Source organism: Nicotiana tabacum, chromosome 3 (assembly GCF_000715075.1).
Source record: "Nicotiana tabacum cultivar K326 chromosome 3, ASM71507v2, whole genome shotgun sequence".
In the NCBI taxonomy this organism is placed as follows: Eukaryota; Viridiplantae; Streptophyta; class Magnoliopsida; order Solanales; family Solanaceae; genus Nicotiana; species Nicotiana tabacum.
Genome location: NC_134082.1, coordinates 55,084,200 through 55,109,746, shown reverse-complemented (window position 1 = coordinate 55,109,746; position 25,547 = coordinate 55,084,200). Strand labels below are relative to the sequence as shown.

Sequence of the window (25,547 nt, the reverse complement as noted above, 5' to 3'; positions counted from 1 at the left end):
TCGGTGTAGTATTGATGCAGGATGACAGGGTGATTTCATACGCATCACGAAAATTGAAGGTTCATGAGAAGAATTACCCTGTTCATAACCTAGAGTTGGAAACTATTATTCATGCACTGAAACTTTGGAGGCATTACCTCTACCGCGTGTCTTGTAAGGTGTTCACGAAACTTCGAAGTCTATAGTATTTGTTCAAGCAAAAGGATCTCAACTTGAGGCAAAGAAAATGGTTGGAGTTGTTGAAAGACTATGATATTACCATTTTATATCATCCCGGGAAGGTCAATGTGGTGGCTGATGCTTTGAGTAGAAAGGCTATGAGTATGGGTAGCCTTGTGTATATTCCGGTTGGTGAGAGATCGCTTGTATTAGATGTTCAGTCCTTATCCAATCAGTTCATGTGGTTAGATGTTTCGGATCCCAGTCGCGTTCTAGCTTGCACGGTTTCTAGGTCATCCTTTGTTTGAGCGCATCAGAGAGTGCCAGTATGACAACCCTCATTTGCTTGTTCTTAAGGACACGGTATGGCACGGTGGTTCCAAGAAGGTTTCTATCGGGGATGATAGGGTGTTGCGGATGCAAATTTGGATTTGTGTACCCAATGTGCACGAGCTTCGTGAGTTGATTCTTGAGGAGGCCCACAGTTTGTGGTATTCAATCCATCCGGGTGCCACCAAGATGTATCAGCATTTGCGGCAACATTATTGGTGGAGAAGGATGAAGAAGGATATAGTTGCATATGTGGCTCAGTGTTTGAATTGTCAGCAAGTAAAGTACGCGCATTAGAGGCCTAGCGGTTTACTTTAGAAGCATGAGATTCCCGAGTGGAAGTGGGAGCATAATACCATGGATCTTGTTGTTGGGCTCCCATGGAATTCGAAGAAATTTGACGCAGTATGGGTTATTATGGACATTTTGACCAAGTCAAAACATTTCATTCCTATAGCAGTTACCTATTTTTCAGAGCGCTTGGCTGAGATTTATATCCGCGAGATTGTTCGCCTTCATAGTGTGCCGGTGTTTATCATTTATTATCGGGATACACAATTCACATCGCACTTTTGGAGGGTCGTACATGTGAGTTAGGCACGCAGGTTGAGTTGAGTACATGATTCTACCCTAGACGGATGGTCAGTCCCAGTGTACCATACATATATCAAAGGATATGCTCTGCGCCTGTGTTATGGATTTTGGGGGATTTTTCGCATCAGTTCTTGCCGCTTGCAGAGTTCTCCTAGAACAACAACTAGCAATTGAGAATTCAGATGGCCCCTTATGAGGCATTATATGGGAGGCAGTGTCGTTCGCCAGTTTTTGGTTTGAGTCGGGAAAGGCTCGGTTGTTGGGTACCGATTTGGTTCAAGATGCCTTGGAAAAAGTCAAGATGATTCGGGATCGACTTCGCACAGCTCAGTACAAGCAGAAGAGTTATGCCAATCGTAGAGTTCGTGATGTTGCATTCATCGTTGGAGAGAGATTTTTGCTTCGGGTTTCACCCATGAAAGGTGTTATGAGGTTTGGAAAGAAAGGCAAGTGGAGCCCTAGGTATATCGGGCCTTTTGAGATTCTTGAGAGGGTTGGTGAGGTGGCCTACAAGATTACACTGCCACCTAGCTTATTAGTAGTTCACCGAATGTTTCATGTCTCCGTGCTCCGGAAGTACCACGACGATTCGTCTCATGTGTTAGATTTCAGCTAGATACAATTGGAAATGGATTTGACATACGAGCAGGAATCGGTGGCTATTCTAGCCCGACATGTTAGGAAGTTGAGGTCTAAGATTTATCCTTTAGTTAGAGTACAGTGGAGAGGTCAGCCAATCGAGGCAACCACATGGGAGTTCAAGTCCGACATGCGAAGTAGATACTCACACCTTTTCACTAGTCCAAGTACCTTTCTATGTCCGTTCGAGGACGAATGTTTATTTTATAGGTGGAGAATGTGATGACTCTATAGGTCATTTTGAGTTTTAACCTTCATTTCTGTGTTCTGAGTTCTCGAATAGCTCAATTTAGCGCTCCTCAATTTGCGTGCATCGTCCGTGTCCATTTTCAAAAAGTTGTTACATGAAAAATTAATGAAAATGTGAATTTTAACCTTAAAAATGATTTGAGTTATCTACGGTCAATATTTTGTATAAACGGACCCAAATTAGTGTTTTGACGGTTTTGGTGAGTCTGTATTGTGATTTGGGACTTGGGTATATGCCCAGAAAAGAATTCGGAAATCCCTAACTTGATATAAAGTGATTTATTTAAAACTAGTAAATTGAAAGTTTAAAGAATTCCTAAGTTTGACCGTAGCTTGACTTTATTGCTACCGGGTTCGAATTTCCGTTTCGGAACTTAGTATAGGTTCATTTCACTATTTATGACTTTTCTGCAAAATTTGGTATATGTGTTATTTTGGTATTTTGATCATGCGAGCGAGTTCGTACAATGTTACTATACTTGTGTGCATGTTTGGTTTGGAGCTTGAGGGGCTCGAGTGAATTTCGGATAGGCTACAGACCATTTCGGATTTAAAAAGATTGCTAGTTTTTCACTATTTCTGATATCTGGTGCGTTGTTCTTCGTAGTAGGTCTCGAAGGGTAACTGGGGACTGGGGAGGTTTTCTTATTTGCGGACGTAGAGAAGGGCTCGCGAACGTGGAGCATTGTAGGGATCACCCTTCGCCAACACGACTCTTTACTCGTAAATGCGATGAGTAAGTGATTCTGGGGGGAGGCTAGGACTTGTTCTACGTGAATGCGAGCCCAGGCTGGCGAACGTGGTGGTCAGGGGGAATAGACCATTGTGAATGCGTGAGGTCCCTAGCGAACACGAAGGCCATTTTGGTTGCTGCACTTCGCGATCACGTCAGGTCCTTTGGAAACGCGAAGAAAGCCTGAAGCCCTGTCAATTAAATATCCTAAAGTCAGGATTTTCTTGATTTTTCAGCATCCCCACATTTGAGCTCTGCCTAAAGGCGATTTTGAAGAGGAATTTCATCCCCACTTCATAGGTTAGTATATTTTAACTCGTTTTCTTGTATTTACATCAGCACTCATTGATTTCTAACCTTTAATCTATGATTGTTCATGGTAGAAATTATGGATTTAGGTAGAAATTCAGAATTTTAAAAAATTGAGATTTAGACCTCAAATTGAGGTTAGAGTTCGAAACTAATCACATAATCGGGCTTGGGGTTGAATAAATAAATGGGTTTTGGTCCGGATCTCGAGTTTTGACCAAGCGGCCCTAGATTGACTTTTTCCAAAATCATAAAAGATTGAATTTTTTTCACTCGTGGGTAGTTTCTAAAATTTATTTTGAATTGTTTGAACTATATTTGGTTAGATTCGATTGGTTTGGAGGTGAATTTTAGAGGAAAGGCCTCGGTTGAGCTTTGATTTGATTACAGAGCGAGGTAAGTGTCTCGGTTAACCTTGACTTGAGGGATTAGGACTTGTTAGTCTATTTGTTATGTGTTTTATGTGTAAGAACAACGTATATGTGAGGTGACGAGTACTTATGCTTTGTTGTTGGGTTAAAGCATGTGGGTGGAACTAGTTTCCTTGTGTTTTCTTGCATTGTTAATTATGATATCCATGTTTAAGTTAGGTTATTACTTCTTTGATTATTCGCTTCGTAATTATTTCTTACTTCATAATTGTTAAGTGTTCTTGGAAACTAAAGTTTGGTATATTGGCATAATATTTGACTTTGAATACATTTTCCTCACTATTTATTTCCCGAATTCATATTATCTTTATTTCATGGTGAGGCGAAGAGAGTAAAATCACGAAGGGTGAATTCGTGTCATTTGTTTTATTTATTCATTTTCACATGGTGAGGAAGAGAGTAAAAGCAAGAAGGGTTATGCTGTTCCATTTATCTCATTTATTCATTATTACATGGCAAGGAAGATAGTAAAAGCACGAAGGGTGATACCATATCATTCATCTCATTTATATATTATTGCATAGTGAGGACGAGAGTAAAAACACGAAGGGTGATGTCATGTCATTTTCATATCATTGGTTTATCTAATTTCATTGGTTGATGATTTACTTGGCTATTTCGTGATTTCATACTTGTCATCGCTATTATATTTTTTCCTTTTTTGCATGTCCCATCCCAGTTTGTACGTTATCATTCTCTGTTATTATTACTGCTTCACATATACTTGTACATGTTTATTACGTAGATGTCCTGTCATAGCCTTACGCAGTACATTGGGTCAACATTTACGAAGTACATTGGGTCAGCCGCACTCATCCTACACTTCTGCATTTCTTATGCATATATTTGTATTGGTCCCAGCGGTGTGTGAGGTACGTCAGCTCGGATCATTGCGTACGAAGGATTGAGGTAGATATGCCAACGTCCGCACATCTTGAAGTCACCTTCCTTTTCCCACTTTTACTGTTTTTTTCCTTCGAAAAATAGTTGTATTTATTTCAAACGATGTTTGTAGACTTCTATTTGCTCGTGTACTCATGATCTCAGATCTTTGGGAGTAAATATTATTATGTGACTTATATTAGTACTGTGTAGTATTGGGTTTCAATTTCTCGTTGTAAGTCATCATTGTATTTTTAATTGTTTAAAATTGGCTATTTAATTATCTCACATCGGCTTTCCTAGCAAGTGGATGTGAGGCGTCATCACAACCCCGAGCAGTGGAGGCTCTTCCATAAAGCAAGTAAAGCAATCTCTTTAGGCTCCATATTTGTGGGGGCCCCATTTTTTATTACACCTAATAGAATAGATATAAGTTTAAAAAAGAGTTTTGTAAAGTTAAAATGTTTGATTTCTTTCTAACAAATATAGAGAAGAAGGATTTGCAAGTGCTATGATTTCTACTAAGGAAATGACACTTGAAATGGATATTGAACTCAAATTTCGTAAGAAACTTATGATATATATGAAGTAACAATTTGATGCGAATGTTGATAATGAAATTTCAAAATCATTCGAAGAGTTCTTTAGAGTTGATTACTTTTATATAATAGAAAAGACTATTTTTTCACTTCAAAATAGATTTGAATACTTCGAAGCATATGAAAATATTTTTGATTTTCTATTTGGTAGTAAAAGCTAAGATCACTAGATGTTGAAAATTTGAAAAAATATTGCCTTAATCTTAAATTTTTCATACAACATAATAATCAATTCGATATTGATGGTTTAGATTTATTTTCTAAATTAAAAGTATTAAGGAAAATAGTACAATTAGAAGATAGCAGTTTAATTGATATACTTAATCATATAAAAAGATTTAATTCTTTTCCGAGTGCCTAAATTGCTTATGAAATAATGTTCATAACTCAAGTTACTATTGCTTCTGCGGAAAGAAGTTTTCAAAATTAAAATTGACAAAATCTTACCTAAGAATAATAATGCCACAAGAAATGTTAAGTAGATTAGTTATATTGTCAATTGAGAAATACTTATTAGGAATTATTGATTATAAAAAAATAAATAACTTTGTATCTAAAAAAAGCTAAAAAAAAGACTTCAAATATATAATTAAAAAAATTAAAAAGTTAAAGTCTCTCGTAAAATTTGGCTTTAGCCCACAAAATTTGTCGGGCTACCTCTGACACTAAGGTTGGGATTTCGCATGGTGACATGAAGTGTACGAACAGTGCAACAAGGTGTCGTACAAAAGGTAATGTATACTGTACTTTATACTTGGCCTATTTCATTGGTGAATAGACACGTGGATCCCATTTATCTTTACCACTTATACAACATTAACAGCAGTATTTGGGTCTTACAATTAGTCTCTTTAATTCTCTTCCTCCGCTACTCTTTCTTGCTCTTTGGGTTTTCCTTTGTTATTCCTTCCCTGCTTGGAAGTGCCATATCTCCGTTTGGTGAGTTCTCAACCTTTTTCTGCGCTTCTCTTCTTCTTCTTCAGTCTTTCAGTATTGGATCTATTTGTTTTGAAGTGTGATTGTTTTTTTCTTTTGTGAGAGTGCCGGGATTGTTGTTATTATGGTCTTTGATGGCGTGAAAAAGGTAGATTATGCTGTTCTTTGATTCTAATTTGTGCTACGGAGTCCATACATGTGTTTGTTTTTGATAATCGAGTTTTCCGTAGGTATCGCAATTTCCAGCAAAGCAGAGAAGAAGCCAGGTTTGGGATTTAGCAGTTCAGATAGAAGTTTAGACTGTGATGGTTCTCTTCGAGTAAGTTCGCAGTTAACCTGTCGATGGTCTCAATTATTGGAAAAGTTCATCTTACACTCTTTAACTATGCTTCATTCATTCTATGTTAATTATGTTTTAAGCTTATTTTCTTGTAATTTCACGAATGATCTGTGTCATCTTCTTTAGGAAGTTTCTTTCAGTAGTATATTATATTTATACTTAGTAATTTTAGTTTAGCTTGTAATTTATTGAGTAATGTTTTTCAACATATATAGGCATCATGATGGCTAATTTTAGCTCTCATTGTTAAAAAAATATGGTTTTCTTTTTTACTTTATGTAGCTTCTTTTCTTATAGCTTTTAATTGGATGTTAATAACCTGATATGATTTCTAGTTCCTCCTCCATCATGTATTCATCCTCAGACTAGAACGATAACATTAAACATTGATGCACCAGAAAATGACTTCAAGCATGCAAAAATTTCTTATATTTGTCTATTTTGGCTCTCTATGCTCGCTTTGACTTGCAAGATAAATGGAAAAAGATATGTAATGCATTAGTATATAGCCATCTAAAATCATGTGGGGATATTGGTTTAGGAAATTTGATGTTTTGACTGATCTTATTTTCTTCAATTGGAAGATGATGTATGCGAAGTTCTCATGGAGGCTTAATAGATCAACTTTATGAATATTTTGTGGTATATTCATGGTGTTATTGTATCCCCGGCGGTGTTAAAATTATCCTCTACTCGCGTTTAAATGATCTACTATTTTCTAAAGTGTGAATCATTAATTGAGATTTTTATGTTATTAATATCTATTATTGTTTGTGCTGTTTGTATTGAGTTTGTTTTGGTAATTACGCTGATATATATTTCTTGAGGTATTTGATTAAAATATTATTAAGAAAAGCTAATGAAAGATATTTTTTTGTTTTGTTAGGATGACAGGCAATTTAGGCCAACTGCTTGATATCTAGATTGGTAATTGAAGCTTAAAATGATGTTTCACCGCAAAGCTTTGACTAACTCGATTCGTATTTGTCAAACCAATTGACAAACAGAAAATTTCTCATGTCTCTTTAGTCGAAAAACTCATGCGGCCTGAACGAAATTGCTAAGCGAGGATTAATCCAATTCCAGGTCATACCGTCTCTCTCTCTTTTTCCCTCTCTACGTTATTATTGTATCTTCAAATCTATGTTTACTTTCTTGGGGAAATGAATGAATCGAAAATCTTTGATAGCAGCCTACATTTTGATCATGTTGCACCTAGCATAATCATTTTTTTTTAAATTCCCCCTTTTCTTTAATACCCTGATTACCCTTGAAAAACTAATGAAAATGCCATTGTTATCAAAATTATAGTGGTTGAAAAGGACAATATATAAATGAAGATATAAGGATCCTTCTCTTGGTCAATTTCGAGTTGCAAATGCTCCTTTACTATATAGTAGTATTTTTTGTTTGAGATGGAAATAGAAAAAGGTACCTTATTCCTACTATGAGTTGGATACCGACAAAAAGGAAAACAAGGTGGGAATCACATATAGTGTGATAACTCGATAGGTCATCTAGTATTTTAGAACCTAATTCTTTGTTTCGAGGCCTCAAATATCTCATTTTACCCTTCTTGATTTGTGTGTGTAGTCCAGGTGTTTTTTCGGAAAGTTTTTATGTTAAAAATTGATAAAATATGACATTTTTGCCTTAAAATCCATTTGAGCTAACTTCGGTCAATGCTTTGATTAAACGATTCCGGATCCGTATTTTGACAGTCCCGATGGGTCCATATCGTGATTTGGGACTTGGGCGTATGCCCGGAATCGAATTGGTAGGTCCCTAGCTCGAGTTATCTCTTTTTGTTGAAATTGGAAGGTTTAAAGGTTTAATGACTTTGAAAGTTTGACATATGTTTGAATTTATTGATATTGGGTCCGTGTTTTGGTTCCGGTTCTCGGTATAGGTCCATTACTATATTTGTGACTTGCTTGTCGAATTCGGTGAGAAACAAAGTTGGTTTGACGTAATTCGGATGTCCGTTTGTTAAAATAGAAGTTCATGAGTTTTCTTAAAAATTTCCATTGATTTGGTGCTCAATTCGTAGTCCTAGGTGTTATTTTGGCGATTTGATTGCACGGGCAAGTTCGTATGATATTTTTGGACTTGTGTGCATGTTTGGTTTGGAGCCCCGAGGGCTCAGGTGAGTTTCGGATAGGCTACGTAGTGATTTAGACTTAGAAAACTTAGCTGGTGTTCTGCAGATTCTGGTACTAGTCTCTGATTTCGCAATTGCAAAATTAGTCTTCGCATTCGCGAACATCCCAAATCCTGTCATACTCGCATTTGCGAGCAATTTCTTCGCATTTGCGAAGAGTGCCTGAGTCAGCAAGAGTTTGCATTTGTGATCAAGAGGTCGCAATTGCGAACATTTCATCGCAAATGTGATGAAAGCAGAGGTGCGAAGACTTCACAATTATGAGGTGTTCTTCGCATTTGCGGGGGTTCTCAATTGCGAACCCCTGGTCGCAAATGCAACATATGCAACCGAACAAATAGGAGTTAGACGGGATTTTTGTTCATTCTACAAATTTTAAAAACTAGAAAATCCTAGAGGCGATTTTTCAAAGAACTCGTCTTCCTCAATCCATTGGTAAGTGATTTTAATATATTTTCTTTCAATCTTTCAATATATTTCATAAGTTTTCAACCTAAAATCTATTGTGTTCATGGTGGAAATTGGGGGTTTGGGTAGAATTAGGGATTTTTGTAAAATTGGGATTTAGATTTCAAATTGGGGTCGAATTTCAAAACAAATTACATAATCGGGCTCGTGAGTGAATGAATAATCGATTTCAGGCTCATATTTGGTTTGAATTTTTTGAGTTTCTGCTTCACGGGCGGACATATTGGATTGGTAGGCAACTTGTGAGCCACTATGGACGTGCTCAAACCGGTCAAGTCATCATATGACCATGCAAAGATAACCTCATACTCCTTCAATAAATGGATGTACTCCTCCTTCTCTGTCGGTGATAAGTGAATGCTTATGCGAGTTTCCTTGACCGTTTCGGCGTCTCCCAAATTTACTGCTTCGGTTCCATCCAGGTTGGACTTAGGCTTATTCTCAAAGTTCTCAACTTCTCTGACAACCTCCTCAGGTATTTCATCTTCTTCCTCCGAGTCACTATCTTTATATTGCATTGTCTAATTACATGTCACAGTCACCGGTTCATCAGGAAAATTATTAATTAATAATAACGCTGTAGAAAGAAAAGTGTGGAAGATAATAATGAATAATAAATAGTAATGCATTGATTAAAACTGAAAGCATCTAAAACAGGCATGGCTCGATGAATCGAGCAATTATTTTGAAACAAGTGAGTCTTTAAAACAAAATTACTGAAAATATCTTAAATGACTAGCATGGCTATAGGAATTAAATTAGGTCGATTGCCAAGCTACCAAGGGACTCGGCGGGCCCGGAATGGTGTGGCAGTCCAGTTCTTAAGAACAACTCCCTTCTCCATAGTCTGAATGGTGAGGCCTTCTTCCTCCTCCTCCTCAATTATTGCACTGCAATCCATATCCTCATCTTCTAGGAATAAATTTCTTAGCCCAACTAATGCTTTCTCTTCTGCGGTTCCCCATATTGTATTAGCCTGGTGAAAAGTCTGACCCAGATGTTGCACTGGTTGCTCGAAAGGGTAATAAGGTCCATGCCATAGAGGCGACCAATCATCATACTCCTGCCATGTATACTAGTATCCGAGCCCGAAGGTAGTACCATGACATTTTAGCTGTATTGGTTTGGTAATGCCCTGGAGATTCTTCCCAAGCCCTTTGCCGGGTTTATACCCAGACCATGCTAGTATGCTTTCTATTTTGTTACTCCACCATTTGTCTTTCTCAATGGTATTGATATGTTTGATGTGATGATAAGTTTCTCCTCCTAGCCTTTTTCTGTTCCTGATAACCGGGATGGTTTGACTGGTGTAAATGGGGTTACTCCTGTCTCCATGAATGATCACTTCCTGATGGTTCCTTCAAATTTCATGGTCTGGTGTAGTGTGGAAGCCACAGCCCCAGCGGTATGTATCTAAGGTCGTCCCAACAGAAGATTGTATGAAGCTGTTATGTCAAGCACTTGGAATTCAACGTCGAACCAAGTTGGCCCCATCTGCAGACCAAGATTAATCTCCCCAATTGGGGCCCTTTGAGACCCATCAAAGACTTTCACGTTCATGCTTCCTTCCCGTATTTCATGGAAACATTTGCCCAATCTTTTCAGAGCATCCAACAGACAAATGTTGAGGCTTGAACCTCCATCGATCAGGACTCTGGCAAAGAATTTGTCTTCAAATTGTATCGTGATATGCAATGCTCGGTTATGGTTCAACCCTTCAGGCGGTAGTTCATCCTCGTGGAAGGTTATCTTATGACTTTCCAGCACCTGCCCTACCATGTTGGCCATCTCTCCATAGGTGATATTGTTGGGTACGTAGGCTTCGTTTAACACCTTCATCAAAGCATTCTTGTGCACCTCTGAATTTTGCAACAGTGATAGGATGGATATCTGAGCAGGGGTTTTGTTCAAATGATCAATGACGGAGTATTCCCTCGCTTGTACTTTCCTCCAAAGATCATCTGGCCCTGTTTCAATGACGGGTGGCTTGGTAGTGGCCTCCTTACTGATCCTCCCAAGTGTTCAGGTGTATAAACCCTTCGGGTCCTGGTCATTCCTTGTGCAGCATCATCTTCTTCCATCTTTGCCTCTCCCTTTCGCCTAGCTTCGGCGAAGTAATCCCAGGGTATTGCTTTTGAATCGAAAGGAGGTGTGATTGATACTGTCACTATGAAATGTGTGGCCACTTCTACATCAAATGGAATAGGTGTGGCTGCAGGTGGTGCTACCTCAACCTCAAATGGAACCGATGTGGCTACCTCAACCTCGGCTGGCGACTGCGCCTGTACTACAATAGGAGTGAGTGTGACTGCAGGTTTAATGTTATCGCCTTCTTGAATAAGCCCGATTGACCCCTCAGGATCCCATTCTTAATCCATCTCTATCACATGTATTCCACCGCCCATATGATTTGGGAGAGGATAGTTGCGGACATTAGGTGCAACTTTTTTTTGCCTGTATGACCTTATTGTCAATCAGTGTCTGCATTTTATCTTTCAATGTTCGACACTCGTTTATAGTGTACCCCTTCATACCGGAGTGATATGTACAGATTTTGTTTGGGTTGACCCATTGGATGAGTTCTCCACTGCCACAGCGGGAATATGAGACGTAACCAGCGACCTTCAACCTTTCATACAGCTGGTTGATGGGCTCAACAATAGCTATGAATTGTCTAGGTGGTTTACGATCAAAGTTAGGTTGGGGTCTTGGGTAGTTTTGACGAGTTGGAGGTGACTGGAAATGAAATGGTGGGGAGTAATATGTGTGATAGGCAGTGGCTGGTTGGGAATATCTGGGAGATGAGGGTTGGTATGTGGGTGGAGGTGTTTGGTATGTGGGCAGAGGTGTTTGGTATGTGAGTGGAGATTTTGGGCCTTCGGCTACCATTACTGCCCCCACGTCTTTCTTCTTTGATATGCCAGCTAATTGTAATGCTTTGTTCGTGGCCTGTAGTGCCTCAAAGTTTGTTACCATCCCGCTCTTAATGCCTTCTTCGATCCTTTCACCAAGTTTGATGATATCAGAGAACTTATGGTTTTCAATAACCATCAACCTTTCATAGTATTGCGGATCCTGTGCTCTGACAAAGAATTTGTTCATTTGTTCCCGTCTAAAGCTGGCCTGACTTTGGCCGCTTCTGACCTCCAACGAGTAGCATACTCGCAGAAAGTCTCGGTGGGCTTCTTCTTGAGGTTCTAAATGTAGAAAACATCTAGTGCATTTTTTGTGTTGAACCTGAATAGGTCCATGAAATCAGACGCCATACTTACCCAGTTGGACCATTTCTTAGGATCCTGGCTGATGTACCAGGACAAAGCATCTCCCGTAAGACTCCTCATAAAAAGTTTCATCCGGATCTTTTCATCCATTCCGACCCCAACAAGTTTGTCACAATAGGTCCTTAGATGAACCCTGGGATCACCTGTACAGTCAAATATCTTGAACTTGGGGGTTTGTAACCCTCTGACAGTTCTACATCCGGCTGTATGCATAGGTCTTCATAATTCAAACCTTCTATCCCTTTGCCTCGTTCGACACCCTGAACTCGACTTGTCAATTTCTTGAGTTCCTTAGCCATGTTCTTTATGAGCAGGTCCTTCTCAGCGGATTCTGGTGTAGAGTGAGGTACGGTTTTCACATATATAGGGTTGTTTTGGTGAGTGCCAGGGACTTTTGTGTAGTGGTGGTTGTTGGTTGAGTTTTGAGGACCGGGAATAGGTTGTGGTGTGTTATGAGGAGTGTGATAGGTATCGGTTGGTGGGTACTGGATTAGTTGATGATGGTTTTGTGGTGGAGTTGGTATCAGTAAGGGATTGAGATTTTGAGGTGGAGTTGCATATTGATGCGGTGCAGGAGGGTTTTGATGATGTTAGTTTGGTGTATTTTGGGGAGGTGCTGGGTTTTTGGTGTTTTGTTGGTTGATATCGGGGACGTTCAGGTTGAGGGATATGTTTGCTAAGTTGCGGAACTGCTCAAGCTCTCCATGTAGCTCCAGTATCTTTTGTTCCAACCGTAAAACCAAATCATTTGGCGCCGGAGTACTCCGATTGTCTGAAGTTTCAGCATTTTCCTTTCGAATACCACTTAAGTCATCCATTTTAGCTTTCTTTTTGCTCTTTGTATTACTTGGAGGAGGAGGAGGTGGAGGGCCTCTAGATCTGGTGCGATACGCTAATGATGCCAGTATGTGCGAACCAACCTTAGGGGATGGGAATAAAGAAAAACAAATGGTAAACAAGTCAGTAAGGGTTTTGAAATATTTGCAGTAGTTAAACACATATTGCGGGATTGTAAATTCGTGTCCTAATTTGGGAGCCTCATTGTGCCCGAGGTAGACATAACGACAAATAAACTTGGAGAAATTCAGTGCCAATAATTGCCTCATTTCATTAATGTAATAATAAATTACCCAAAATGGCACTAAATAAGATAATGTTATTAATGACCCAAAATGGCACTAAATAAGATAATGTTATTAATGACACTTGGCCTTATTACATTTAAAAGAAAATCAAGTAAACCTAATCTACTTAGTCCCAGAAGGACCCTCTCCAGACCGGATGCTATTGTCGATCAGTTCTCCTAGCTCGCACAGGTTCAGCAGTAAGAATGCCCTTGCCAAATGCCCTCCTTCATTTCCCTTAGCGTTCTGGCTGTCGGTGACCTCTTTCTTATCCTCCCCTCCAATTCCATCAATTTGTACTCCAGATATTCAAGCCTTTCACTGGATTTAACAGCCCTCTCTTTCCACTTATTAATCATTTCCATATCGGCCTTATGTTGTGCCATATGCTCAACTTCAGACTCTCGAACTCTTTTGCACAGCTTGTTATATTGCACCTCTACTTCGGAAAATTCGTCTATGACCATGTTTCCTAGACCAACCCTTGGCTCGAAGATCCATGCTATGTTATCATCCAACCATGAGGGGTAAAAGTATGAGTGACCCGCATGATATCGGTCCGGCTCGATGGTATATTTTTCCATGATAATCTTCAAAGTCCACATATATTGTGCTTCATTCTTATATGGGATGGCGTCACCCTGAAAATCAGCTATGAAGTGACTCATTTTAGCGACTCGTCGTATGACCTGTCTCCTGCCTGCCTGTCTTATGACCCTGAGGGGAGCATAAGGCTATATTCCCCTTAACCCAATCAACACCAAGTGTGGGACATCCCTGGATCTGATGATGAACTCGTCGGTGGGGAACCACTCGAACATTCACTGAACCTGGTCCTCAGTTAACTTGTTGAAAAATTGCACCCATCCTACAACATCCTTAGGTTGAGCAAACATGTCTGGAATATAAGTCATTCTTTTAGGGTGATGGAAAGCTATGTGATCATTCACGGATTTCGTGGAAACTCTTGGTGGTATTGATCCCTTTGGAGATGCTCTAACAACCAAACCTGTAACAACAAATTGCAACCCTCAAAGAATCAAAACCCCTTCTGACAGTGTTCCAAGGCCCGTTACATATCTGAAATGATCATAGGGACAATGATATATGTCTGCCCCTCGATCCCGTCTATCAAAGTTTTGGCCACCATGGCCATCCTGGTATGGATTTTATCTCCTTGGATCGGGAATACCAGCATGCCCAAGAAACACACATTGAACACGAAGACCCTATGATGAACCCAGCTCAAGGAGGTGATTGAGAACTCATCATCAAAGATACGGTAAGAGCTACTGTGACTCTATCGTTCATAGAAGAAGTCGAAAGGTATGTAGGAGTTTTTCAGGCACTCCAAGTCATCATTTTTCTTCAGCCCCATCATCTTAAGGAATCCTCTAGTGGTGCAATTTTCAGGAACTAATAAACTAGGGCGATCCCAAGGCAACCCAGCAAATCCCCCTATTTCTTCAAAAAGAGGGGTCACTTCTATGTCCCTAAAGCGAAACACAGCCCTTTCCTTGTTGCAAAACATGGTGGCAGCCTCGATCAACATTTTGTTTACCTGAAGATCCAATAGATAAGGCATATTTCCTAAGACTCCTTTCACATGATTTTGGTCACTTGAGGGAATATCCCTCCACCAATCTAGCAAAAGTGAAGGTATGCTACCGACCATACTGAATCTGGGGACTTCGTGCCTCATTTTCTGCAAAACAAATGGTGGTTAGGCCCTTTCCCCCTCCAGGTTCGTCTATTTATACAACATTGATTAGCATATTGGCGCTTATTTCTCCAAATTAATGCACACAATCGCGATTGCATCCGTTGTGATTATGGAAAACTCGATGGACGTTTGGACGAGGCTTGTCTTAAAGGATTATTATATGGACAACATATTAACCCGACTAGATTTGACCATGATGCATGCGCAAATAATCAGAGTAAGGTTGATATAGGGGTCTAGACTAGGACCCTTAAGCGGACAACTTGAGGGGGAAAGGCACGGAACCATCGAACGCACCGCTGATCGACTAGTTTTACCTCACATAAGCCTTTCCGAATTTAAAAGCGTGATATATAGGAAGAGCACAAACACTCATCAAGCGTTGCTATAGTATTGATTACACACGAGTGGAATATGATGTTGAACATGCTTTATGCAACAATAAATAGCATGTTGTCAAGTATTTGCACGTTAAAAAAATGATAAATGCGGTATTTAAATAATTGAAAGACAGTTATGAAAAAAAAATGAAGAGACAAGTCAGTTTCAGGAGATAAAGGAAATGATAGATGCTTGAAAATAAGCAGTTAAATCCAAATAAGGGGAGGATGCACGGGATAAAACATGCTTAAGACTAATTCATAAAAAATAAGTTTGTGCTGGTAAGAGCCTAAATATCCCCAACAGAGTCGCCATGTTGTCGCCCCCCTTTTTCCTCGCGGAGTCCGGGTTTCGATATTTATTGGGAACAACTAGTTTCCTTTTGGGAATTGGGTATTTGAAGAGTCACCACCTAATGGATTAAGGTGCATTAGGGCACCTAGAGCAATTAACTCATATAACCAGTTTGCATTACCAGAGATTAGGGTAAGGACTCGAAATAACCTTGAGGGAAAGGTGTGAGGCACCCCTCGCGGTCCACAACGGTGGGTTCCGGCCGAACTCAATTATGTGAATTAGTCATTTAGTAGGTAAGCAGTCTAAGCACACATATGTAAATTAAGGAAGTTTAGACAGTCTAAGCACACATATGTAAATAGAGGAAAGGAAGTCCTAAGGTGGTTAGCCTATAGGATCATATCTGTATAATACCCGGCAAGCCTTCCTTAAATAGAGGGGTTACACGTGGCATTAGTGCACAGGTCATCATATCCTTTACTACCCATTACCCTCCCTTTAGCAGTTATATAAGAAATTTTAATTAATGAACTCTAAGCGTGCTTTACCCGTCCCTTCCTTGTGGTCCTGGAGGTGTTTAGGACCTCTAATTTTAGGCAGTTCTAAACTTTCTTAAGGTGTCTAAAGGGTAAAATCTAAGCGACAACAAAGAATATATCGGACTATCAAATAGAGAAACAATTAAGGGGGCTCATATTTACCTCCACACATAAACAAATAAGTAGCACGTCTTAAACATAGTTTTCAGGTAATTTCAGAGAAGTCCTTGAATAGGGTATCTAAATGATCATCACAAACATAGAATATGCAACATATAAACCTAATCGTGTTTGCCTACTGATTTTAGAATCTGTTAAACCTGGACAGTTTCACGCATAAACAGAGCATAATTTCACAGTTTTATATGACCACCAATTACCTAAGGCTTGCCTAGGCGTGGATCTAAATGCAATCATAATTCTGCAAACTAATTAAGACAACTTGAAGTTATTCAGTCCTATAGGCATGCTGATCTAGGCGATTAATGTTACAAAAGCTGATTTCATGCATATTTATACTAGAACATGATATCTATGTGTTGGGGTTGTCTTTAAACCTATTTATAGATAATTATTAATTTAAGCGACATAGAGATGATTTAAAGCAAATGCAAACAGAGTTCTAAGGCAGGATTTCTAATGCATAGAGAGAGACGGTCATTTTATTAAGCGTGATTACAACAGTAGCTTAATGACATGATTTCCAGGTGATAACAACTTATGCTGAATCAGAAATGAAGTGATGAACTATAATGTTTTTTCTAATGTGCAAAGGCAGTAAACATGAGTATTCTAAGGCAAAATTTCTAATGCAAACAACACAGACCTAAAGCATGATTCCCATTGCAGATAAGCACAACATAATCCTAAAGCATGATTTCTATTGTAAATCATCATAATATAAACCTAAAGCAGGATTTCTACCCGGTTTCCCCACAAAAATTCATATAGGAATCCTCCCCGTTTTACCGATTACCCCAATATCTGTTTACAAAGAATATTATTAAAGAACAGGATCAAATGAATTACATAAATAAATGTAAACTATACTATAGGGAGCCTGAATCGAGCCCAAAGCAAACCTAGGAATGCCAGACCTTCAATACAATCTCAGAAACCAAAGATCTCACAACCAATAGTGTGTCCTGGTGTGTCAAAGTTACCTAAGGACCTGAAGGATCCCGGGCAGTGCTCACACCAAGACCTTTCTCAAATGGAGGATTGGTTATGTGCAGTGTGGAAGGGCCAGCCCTAGTGTGCCAGAGTTCAGAGTAATCTCAATGATCCCTAAGCAGTACCCACACCAGAGGGGCAGAACCTAATAGTCTAAGAGTAAAGTGAAAGTGCTTGACATAATTTTGAAGAGCTTAGTAAAATAGTGTAGAGATAACCTTAGAAGTGAAAAAGTTTTCAGAAATGGAAAAAAGTTTTACGAAGATGCTAGGAGTGACACCAATTTTGAGAAGAATACTAAGAGTAGAAGAACCTTTTGATATCAATTCTAAGGAAAGCAAATTTAGCAAACAACCAATTAATCATAGAATACCCAGATTCACAGACACTTAACCAACAAATTTACAAACAGGGGTGAAAGGAATTGGGAACATATAGAGTTGAAACCACATAAATAGGGAAACATTTGAGACAATAAATGCACAGAACAACTAGGAGTCCAGTGAACAAGTCGGTCATGGTAATAGACCGTTAAAGCATAGAGAAAGAATGTAGCAGAATCATGTTGAAGACAAGGGTGTGTTGGACAAAATTGGACATACAATTAGGCAATTAAATGCATTAGGAGACTAAGTAACTAACGTTGTCATACCAGTTGAGAGAGGGGGTAAGCAGGGACTAAGTAAACATGCTGCACAAGTATCAAAGAACCAAGTGAAGTTTAGACATGTTGATTACACATTGAACAAGAGAAGACAGAATTTAGACATGCTAAATAAAGTAGTAAACAGGGAAACAAGTTGAATAACATAGCCAATTGAACTAGTGCAGGAATGAACACATAGAGTTTGAGTTTCAAAATTTAACTAGAGACATACCAGTTAAAAGAAGAAAGTACAGAATTTAAAGCAGGTGTAGTTCCAATGTCCAGCCTTGGCTTTCAGCCGGCTAGACCAATAGTTATCACAAGTAACAGAGAATGAAAAGAGAGTTTGAGTGCGAGTGTTGTGAGCACGTGATTTTTGCCTTACATGAAGATAACTCCTAAAAGTAGACCAAAAATAATTTTTATTGATTTTTAGGAAGTTTTCTTTATTTAGTTGCATTTCATGCATTTTTAATATTTTAAAATCATAGAAAAAATCATAATTTTTTTTACATATTTAACTTTTTAGTCTTTAGAAATTAGTGTTTTTACTTAGTTTTAAGTTAATTAGTTGTTTTAATGTTAAAAATAAATAAAGAATTTTAATTTCTACAAAATAGATTGATTTATGATTTTAATTAATTGGATTTTAAAATCGAATAAAAGAAAAGGAAAACAAAGAAAGGCAAAAGGGCCATTTTGAAGCTCAAAATCGGACTGGGCCAGCTTGGACCTAGCCCATAATTTCCAAGCCTATAATTCATAGGCCCATACCCCTAACCTAATCCCTACCCCTATATAATAGTACCTAATCCCTAAATGGACCCTTACCCTTTTAGACCGGAGAGCGCCGTTTTACTCCTTCTTCGTGGTATTTCAACCTTCAACAGATCTTCACCATGAGAAGATCAAAAAGAGAATCGGTCCCCCTCTAAAAAATAGAGAGAAACGGCGCAACCAGAGCTCTCTTCTCCTATTTGGTTCTCCATTTCTCAAAATACACAAGAGAAAACCTAGACCTAGCCATGACCCTCACCAAGAAAGAACCTTAACACCACTCTCTGATTTCTGAAAACACACACACGAAAATACCCTCTGAAATTCACACTTTTTCTTCATTTTTTAGACTAATTTTGAGACTGATTTTTTTTTACACGAAAGCTTTCTAAAAATTCAGATCCCTTTCTTCATTGCAACTGATTTTTCCTTTTCTTAAGTTTCAATTTAGATATAAAAAACAAGAAAAACACACCAAAAAAAAATCAGAGTTGTTTTTTCCTTCCATCTTTCTGCTGATTTTACCCGGATTCTGCTGATATGTTGAGTGGCTGCTGATTTTGTTGCTCTTGAGTTGTTGAGGTCCATCTCCTGGTTCTCTAATCTTTGTTTGGTTATGTATTTGCTATTTTTCTGCAATTTAGGTATGTCTACCCTCCATACTTAGTTTGAATTAATGAATAAACATTTACTAATTTGGTGATCTATCATGTGTTTAGTTGTTGTTTATTATGAATGTTTATGTTTCCTTTTAGGTGTTGAGGTTTTCTTTACTGTTGTGTTTGAACACTTCACTTAACCTCATTTTGAACATAAGTATTTATAAGATCCAATTTATGTTCTCCTTTTTTAAATCTGTTGGGGGTTCGAGTGGTACTGGAGTTTGTGAGCAAGGATGTTTTCTTTGGTTGCTATACTGCTCCTGCTTTTTTTGTGCACCTTTCTCTGGTTCTATTTGGCCCTTTGTTCAGAGTTTGTTTTAGTTTCTTTTCAAGGAATGTGCTATGTACATATGGTTCTATAATGTAAAACTTAAGCTTTCAATGAAAATTCACATATATGTATGAAGAATGTTACTAAGTGTTGACTGTAAACTTAGTTCAATTTCAAATTATTGTGACGTCTAAATTGGATATAGAGTTGTATGCTTAAATACATGGAAATACAAATATTGCTGTTTGTCTGGCGTGAGATTTGAAGTTGGAGTATCCAGATTACTTTGAGAACTACAGTTATGAGCTCGATTAGATTTTACTTTTGAGGGCATTGGAGATCTCGTCAGGCATGAGAGTGATCTGTCTATGTGATGGTGAATTCTCATTAGGCTAGCTTCCTAGTCTAGAAAATTGAAACTATTCTGTAATTGGGAATGCTATTTGTTAATGTTTGTAATTAATTCCGAATGTTATTGAAATCCTTGTTATTTTATGCGATTAATGAATCATGGTTGCACTAGTATGATTTAATGAGCCTCTTTCTCTCGTAGCTGTTAAACTGGGTACTCTACCCGCTTGAGCCTACGATGGAGATGAAACTTAAATAATTTTTGGGCCTTGACGTGTGAATGACCCACCACTTAAGAAAGGCCATCCTCGTCCATTCAAACTCTGCCCCTTACTTAGTCTTTTAATTGTTAGGCAAATTATAGTAACAAGATGACCATAATCCAATTTTATGAACTTTAAATATGTTGATTAATAGACATCCAAGCTTGGTTTGCTAATGTCAATTTTTACACTTTCCATTCACAATAATATCTTGTCCATAATTCATGGCCCTCAAAAGGAAATCATTTTTTCTAAGGGAAGTAATTTGAGGCGTGCCATGCCAAATAAAGTCTCAAAACTCATGGCCCTTACTTAATTAATTTTAACCCTTTAGAAATTGAGGTGTGCCATTTAGTTGAATTCTCCATGGCCCTCACAAACTTGAAAGTGCGTAGTTGCTTTAGGCACGCTATTTAAATTAATTTTCTTAAACTCGGGTGTGCATTTCATGTGACCTAACTCCAATTCTCAACAACGTTAAATAAAATGTTTCATGGACCGCGGGTGCATTTCATGTGGCGTGGTTCAAAAACGTGTTTTAGATAACGTTGAATCTTTCTAAAATTAATTAAAAGTGATTAATAATTTAAAATTATACCGTAGGCTAAAACATGTTTTAAAATCAGATAATAAGCTAATTATGATAGTTTAAGTGACCATGCTAGAACCACGGAATCCGAGGGTGCCTAACACCTTCCCTCGGATTAACAGAATTCCTTATTCAGAATTTCTGGTTCGTAGACTTCAAAAGGAAAGTCGAAATCTTCCTCGATTTGGGATTTAAAAATAAACCAGTGACTTGGGACACCAGAAAACAAACCATCCCAAGTGGCGACTGTGAACAAAAAATGAATAATTAATCTCATTTTGAATAATGTCACTTAAATTGGAAAAACTCCCTTGTATACCTCTCGGGGTGTAGAAAGGAGGTGTGATAGCTTTGACGACTCTGTTAGGGATCAAAAACCCAGAACTTCGGTTCAGGATTTAAGAATTCGAGCTTAGGATAGCTGTTATGATTGGCTTTATCTGTTATCTAATTTTACTACATGTTTGAGCCTAATGTGTTAAATGCTTTTACCGCTTTGATATTCGGTGAACTGTATATAAACTGCTACGAAACCCTTCCTCTCTCTGAGTCTTCTAAATCATAGAGAAGGGTGCACTTCGTGTGACTTCTCTTATGTCTAGAGTCTTATCCCATTTTAGAACGAGGTTCGGACAAGTTGCTAAGCTGGTGAAGCTTCTGTATTCCCGGTACGCTGCCCCCCCCCCCCCGGCTCGAGTTGTCCGCTCGGGTAAGCCAAGGTCTAGAACAATAAACTCAGGTTTTAAACCTAGTATAACAAAGCCTCATGTCGGATCCCTAGTAGGAACGTTTGTTTGCATCACGTGCATTTGACCTTGGAGACTCAACACAGGGGTTGGTTCTGTATAGGACAGGTATACCCGAAATGAAAAGACCATCATGAGGCATCTTACTTGCTACTTGCGTATTTATTTTCTTCGGATTTGCATGTTGACCGACTTATGAATAATAGGAGAAAAGTTGGGAAAAAGAAACTCAATGTGAGGGCTTAAAAATATAGTTACTTATTTTGATAAATCAGTGTCCAAAATATACCGAAACTCTGCCAAAATTTTGAAAAAAAAGGAGAAAAGAAAAAGAAAGTTTTGTCTTTAGAATTAGTTGGTTTTCATTTTGTCAAATTTGACCGAACTATGCTGGTCTGATTCTCACCGGATGTGAGATACGTAGGCAAACCTCATCGGTTCCGACCCTAATTTTCAAAAAATCCCAAAAAAAAAAATCATTAGTTCCTTCTTTAGAAATTTTTCCTTAGAAAATTCAAATAAAAAAAAAGTTTTTTAAAACAAAACTCAAAAAAAAGTAGTGTCCTTCTTTCTGAAGTTTTTTCTTACGGAAAAAGAAATAAAAAGAAAATCAATAAAAATCAAAATCCAAAATACGGGTTTCCTTCATTTTTAAGTATTTTTCCAAAAAATTCAAAACAAAAAATCAAAATAAAAAAAAAATCCAAAAAATACTCTTTAGAAGTCTTTCTTTTGTAAATGTCCATAAAACTTTTTTGAAAAAATTAAGTCCAAAAATATTTTTGCCTTTCTTTAGAAGTGCTTTTGTAAATAAAAACAAAACTCAGAAATCCAAAACATTTTCTTAAAAGTCTCTCTTTCGAAAATTAAGAGGCAACATCCAAAATCCAAAAATATTTTTCTTTCTTCTTTAGAAAAAGAGAAAACAAATGAAAATTTAAACAAAAATATTTTCTTTTTACTTTTATAATTCCCAAAGTTCAAATCAAAAGCAAACGAATTTTTTAGAAGTCTTTCTTTCAAAAACAAAACAAAAATCAAATTTCAAAAGCAAAAAAATCAAAAATATTTCCTTTTGTCTTTTAAAGCATTTCTTTCAAAATTCCAACAAAAAAAGTTAGTTTATTTACTCCATTTTCGATCTTCCCGAACTACGCAAGATCTGATTCATGCGGGGTCATAATACGTAGGCAATCTCCATCAGATTCAATCATAGCTATAAAATAAATTGAGTGAAAAATAAACTGAAAAAAAAAGAGAAAGAAAATTGAGTGAAAAAGAGAAAAAGAAAAAATAGTGAAAAAAAGAGAGTGACAAAAAATAAAAGAGTGAAAAAAAAGAGGAAAACAAAAAGTGCCAAAAAATAAAGGAGCGGTAAAAACAAGAGTGATTAAAGAGAGGCAGAAATGAAGAAGAGGTACAGACTGAAAAGGGCTAGTTAAGGCCGGGATGAAACATGCAACCGTTCAAACACACGGTAGAAGCGTTTAACTATTATGTGCATTGCATCCCAATGTGCGATTTTCTATATGTTAAATATTTCAAAACTAACAAGGTTATTGGATGTGCAAGCATTTAGCCAGGTTTTGGTGGTTGGTTTTGTTGGTAGTCTAGTCTCCCATCCTTCACAAAGGCACATATGGCCTCCGCAAGCAATCTACCAATCATCGGTCCTGAGGATAGCCCAGCATCGGCTATTCTACAGCTAGAATCAGCAGCCGTTGAAGAGAACAAGATGTTGCGTCTACGCATATTGGAAATGTGGGACGCCTGGTCTAATGGTAGGGAACCGCCAAGTGCAATCCCTGGGTTCACTGAATTGATCCACAGGTCAGGTGAGGTTACCAATGCCCTTGTGCCCAACCCGCTCATCCCATGCGGGCACCCTCCAATGCCTTCCGATGATCCTGGCATGCCTTATGTGGTTCGCCCCCAGGCACCGGCTTCAAAGGCACCGCCTCCAATGTTCATCTTTCAGGGTCCACAGCTTCAGACAGAAATAGCATATGTGACCCCATACTCTTTCACTCAACCTCCGCAATATGACCTCTCGGCGGAGCAAGAAAAGGTTGTTGGAAATCTCGAGCAAGAGGAAATGGATCGGAAGATGAAGAGCCTAGAACAAAGCCTGAAAAACATGCAAGGTCTGAGTGGTCAAAAGAGTGTGTCATACTCTGACCTCTGTATGTTTCCCCATGTCCACGTGCCAGTTGGCTTCAAGATGCCAAAATTTGAAAAGTACGATGGGCACGGAGACCCCGTCGCTCATCTGAAACGATACTGTAACTAGTTGAGGGGTTCTAGTGGGAAAGAGGAGCTGCTAATGGCCTATTTCGGGGAAAGCCTCACCGGAATCGCTTCTGAGTGGTATACATATCAAGAAACTACTCATTGGCATGTATAGGACGATATGGACCGAGATTTTGTTTGCCAGTTCCAGTATAATGTGAACATCGCTCCCAACAGAAACACTTTGTCCAATTTGAAAAAGAATATCACGGAAAGCTTCCGCGAATATGTTGTCAAATGGCGTGAGCAAGCTGCGAGGGTAAAGCCTTCGATGGACGAAGTTGGAATGGTCACGGTCTTTCTGCAGGCCCAAGAGGCTGACTACTTCTAGAATATGATGGCCGTTATGGGTAGGCCGTTCGCTGAGGCTATCAAAATTGGGGAAATGGTTGAAAACGGTTTAAAAACGGGTCGAATCTTGAGTCATGTTGCCTTTAAGGCCACATCACAGGCTGCGCAAAAATGGTTTGTTGGAGGGTTTGATGAATAGAAATGGGTTCGAAGAGGGAGCCATGATGGTGTCAAACTCGAGGGGGCCCCGCAGGTCATTCAGCCAATCATATGTGCCTCATATCGTCCCACCACATTATTATCCCCTTCAAGATGATGCTTATGTCGTGGCACCGCCTCCCTATGAGGTGATGAGTGCGCAATCTTACACGCAGCCATAACATTATACACAAAATCGAGCTCCAACTCCCATAAATGTCCACCCTTACCAAGCTCCATATAATCCCCAACCAGATGTTCCCCAGTATAATCCTCGCCCAAGAGAGCCTTTCAGAAAGAATCAGTTCACCCCTATTCTTGAATCGTATTCAAGCTTGTTCCAAAAGCTAATCAGGCTAAATCTACTACAGCCAGTGGCCCCGAACCGGCCGAACCCCGAGTCCCCCTTGCACCGAGCTGATGCTATATGTGAATACCACTCTGGAGCAGTGGGGCATAGTACAAAAGACTGTTGGACCCTCAAAAAGGCAGTTGAAGATTTGATTGAAGTTGAAAGAATTATTTTTCGGGATGAAGAAGCTCCTGATGTGATGAACAATCTGTGGCCTGCCTACAACATCGAGCCAATAGTCGGAATGATTTGTGAAACTGAGGAATTTGATCCGGCATTGAAGGTCATTGTAGCCATTGCCGAGACAGGAGAAAAGCCAGAAAATGATCGCCAAGCATGAAAGTTCCCCATTAGACGGGAGTCTCGGTAGCCAGCCTTGCTATCCTTTCTGCGTCCGTATTATCTCAGGGTATGATCCGGACGTTTTACTTTATTGTCTTACTTTCTAATGTAAGACCTTGTACCTTCAAAAATTTAAAAAAAAATCATCAAAATCAAAACAATCAAAAAAAATCAAAAATCAAATGAAATTAATATTTCATTGTCTAGGAATGTCCCTTTTCTTAATCTTGTCATTTTTCTTTCTTATTCTCTTTTTAGTTCTGTTAAATGCAGATTTCAAAAACATGAAATGCTTGCGGACTTCATGCCCAGATCCTAAAAGCTGTCAAACCTCGAAATAATGAATCAAGGATTAGATCGCAATGAAGATAAAGTTTAAGGAAATAAAACAAAGAGTTGGAACATCTGAAGAAAAATTGGTT

At 38.6% G+C, this 25,547-nt stretch overlaps 1 long non-coding RNA gene across 1 annotated transcript; it reads left to right on the top strand.

Moving 5' to 3' along the window:
• The first annotated feature begins 5,758 nt into the window (after window positions 1–5,758).
• On the top strand, window positions 5,759–20,208 carry LOC107784143 (uncharacterized). Its single transcript, XR_001647639.2, has 3 exons — window positions 5,759–6,009; window positions 6,092–6,180; window positions 7,088–20,208. It is a non-coding gene; the product is annotated as an uncharacterized LOC107784143 (long non-coding RNA).
• The last annotated feature ends 5,339 nt before the right edge of the window (window positions 20,209–25,547 follow it).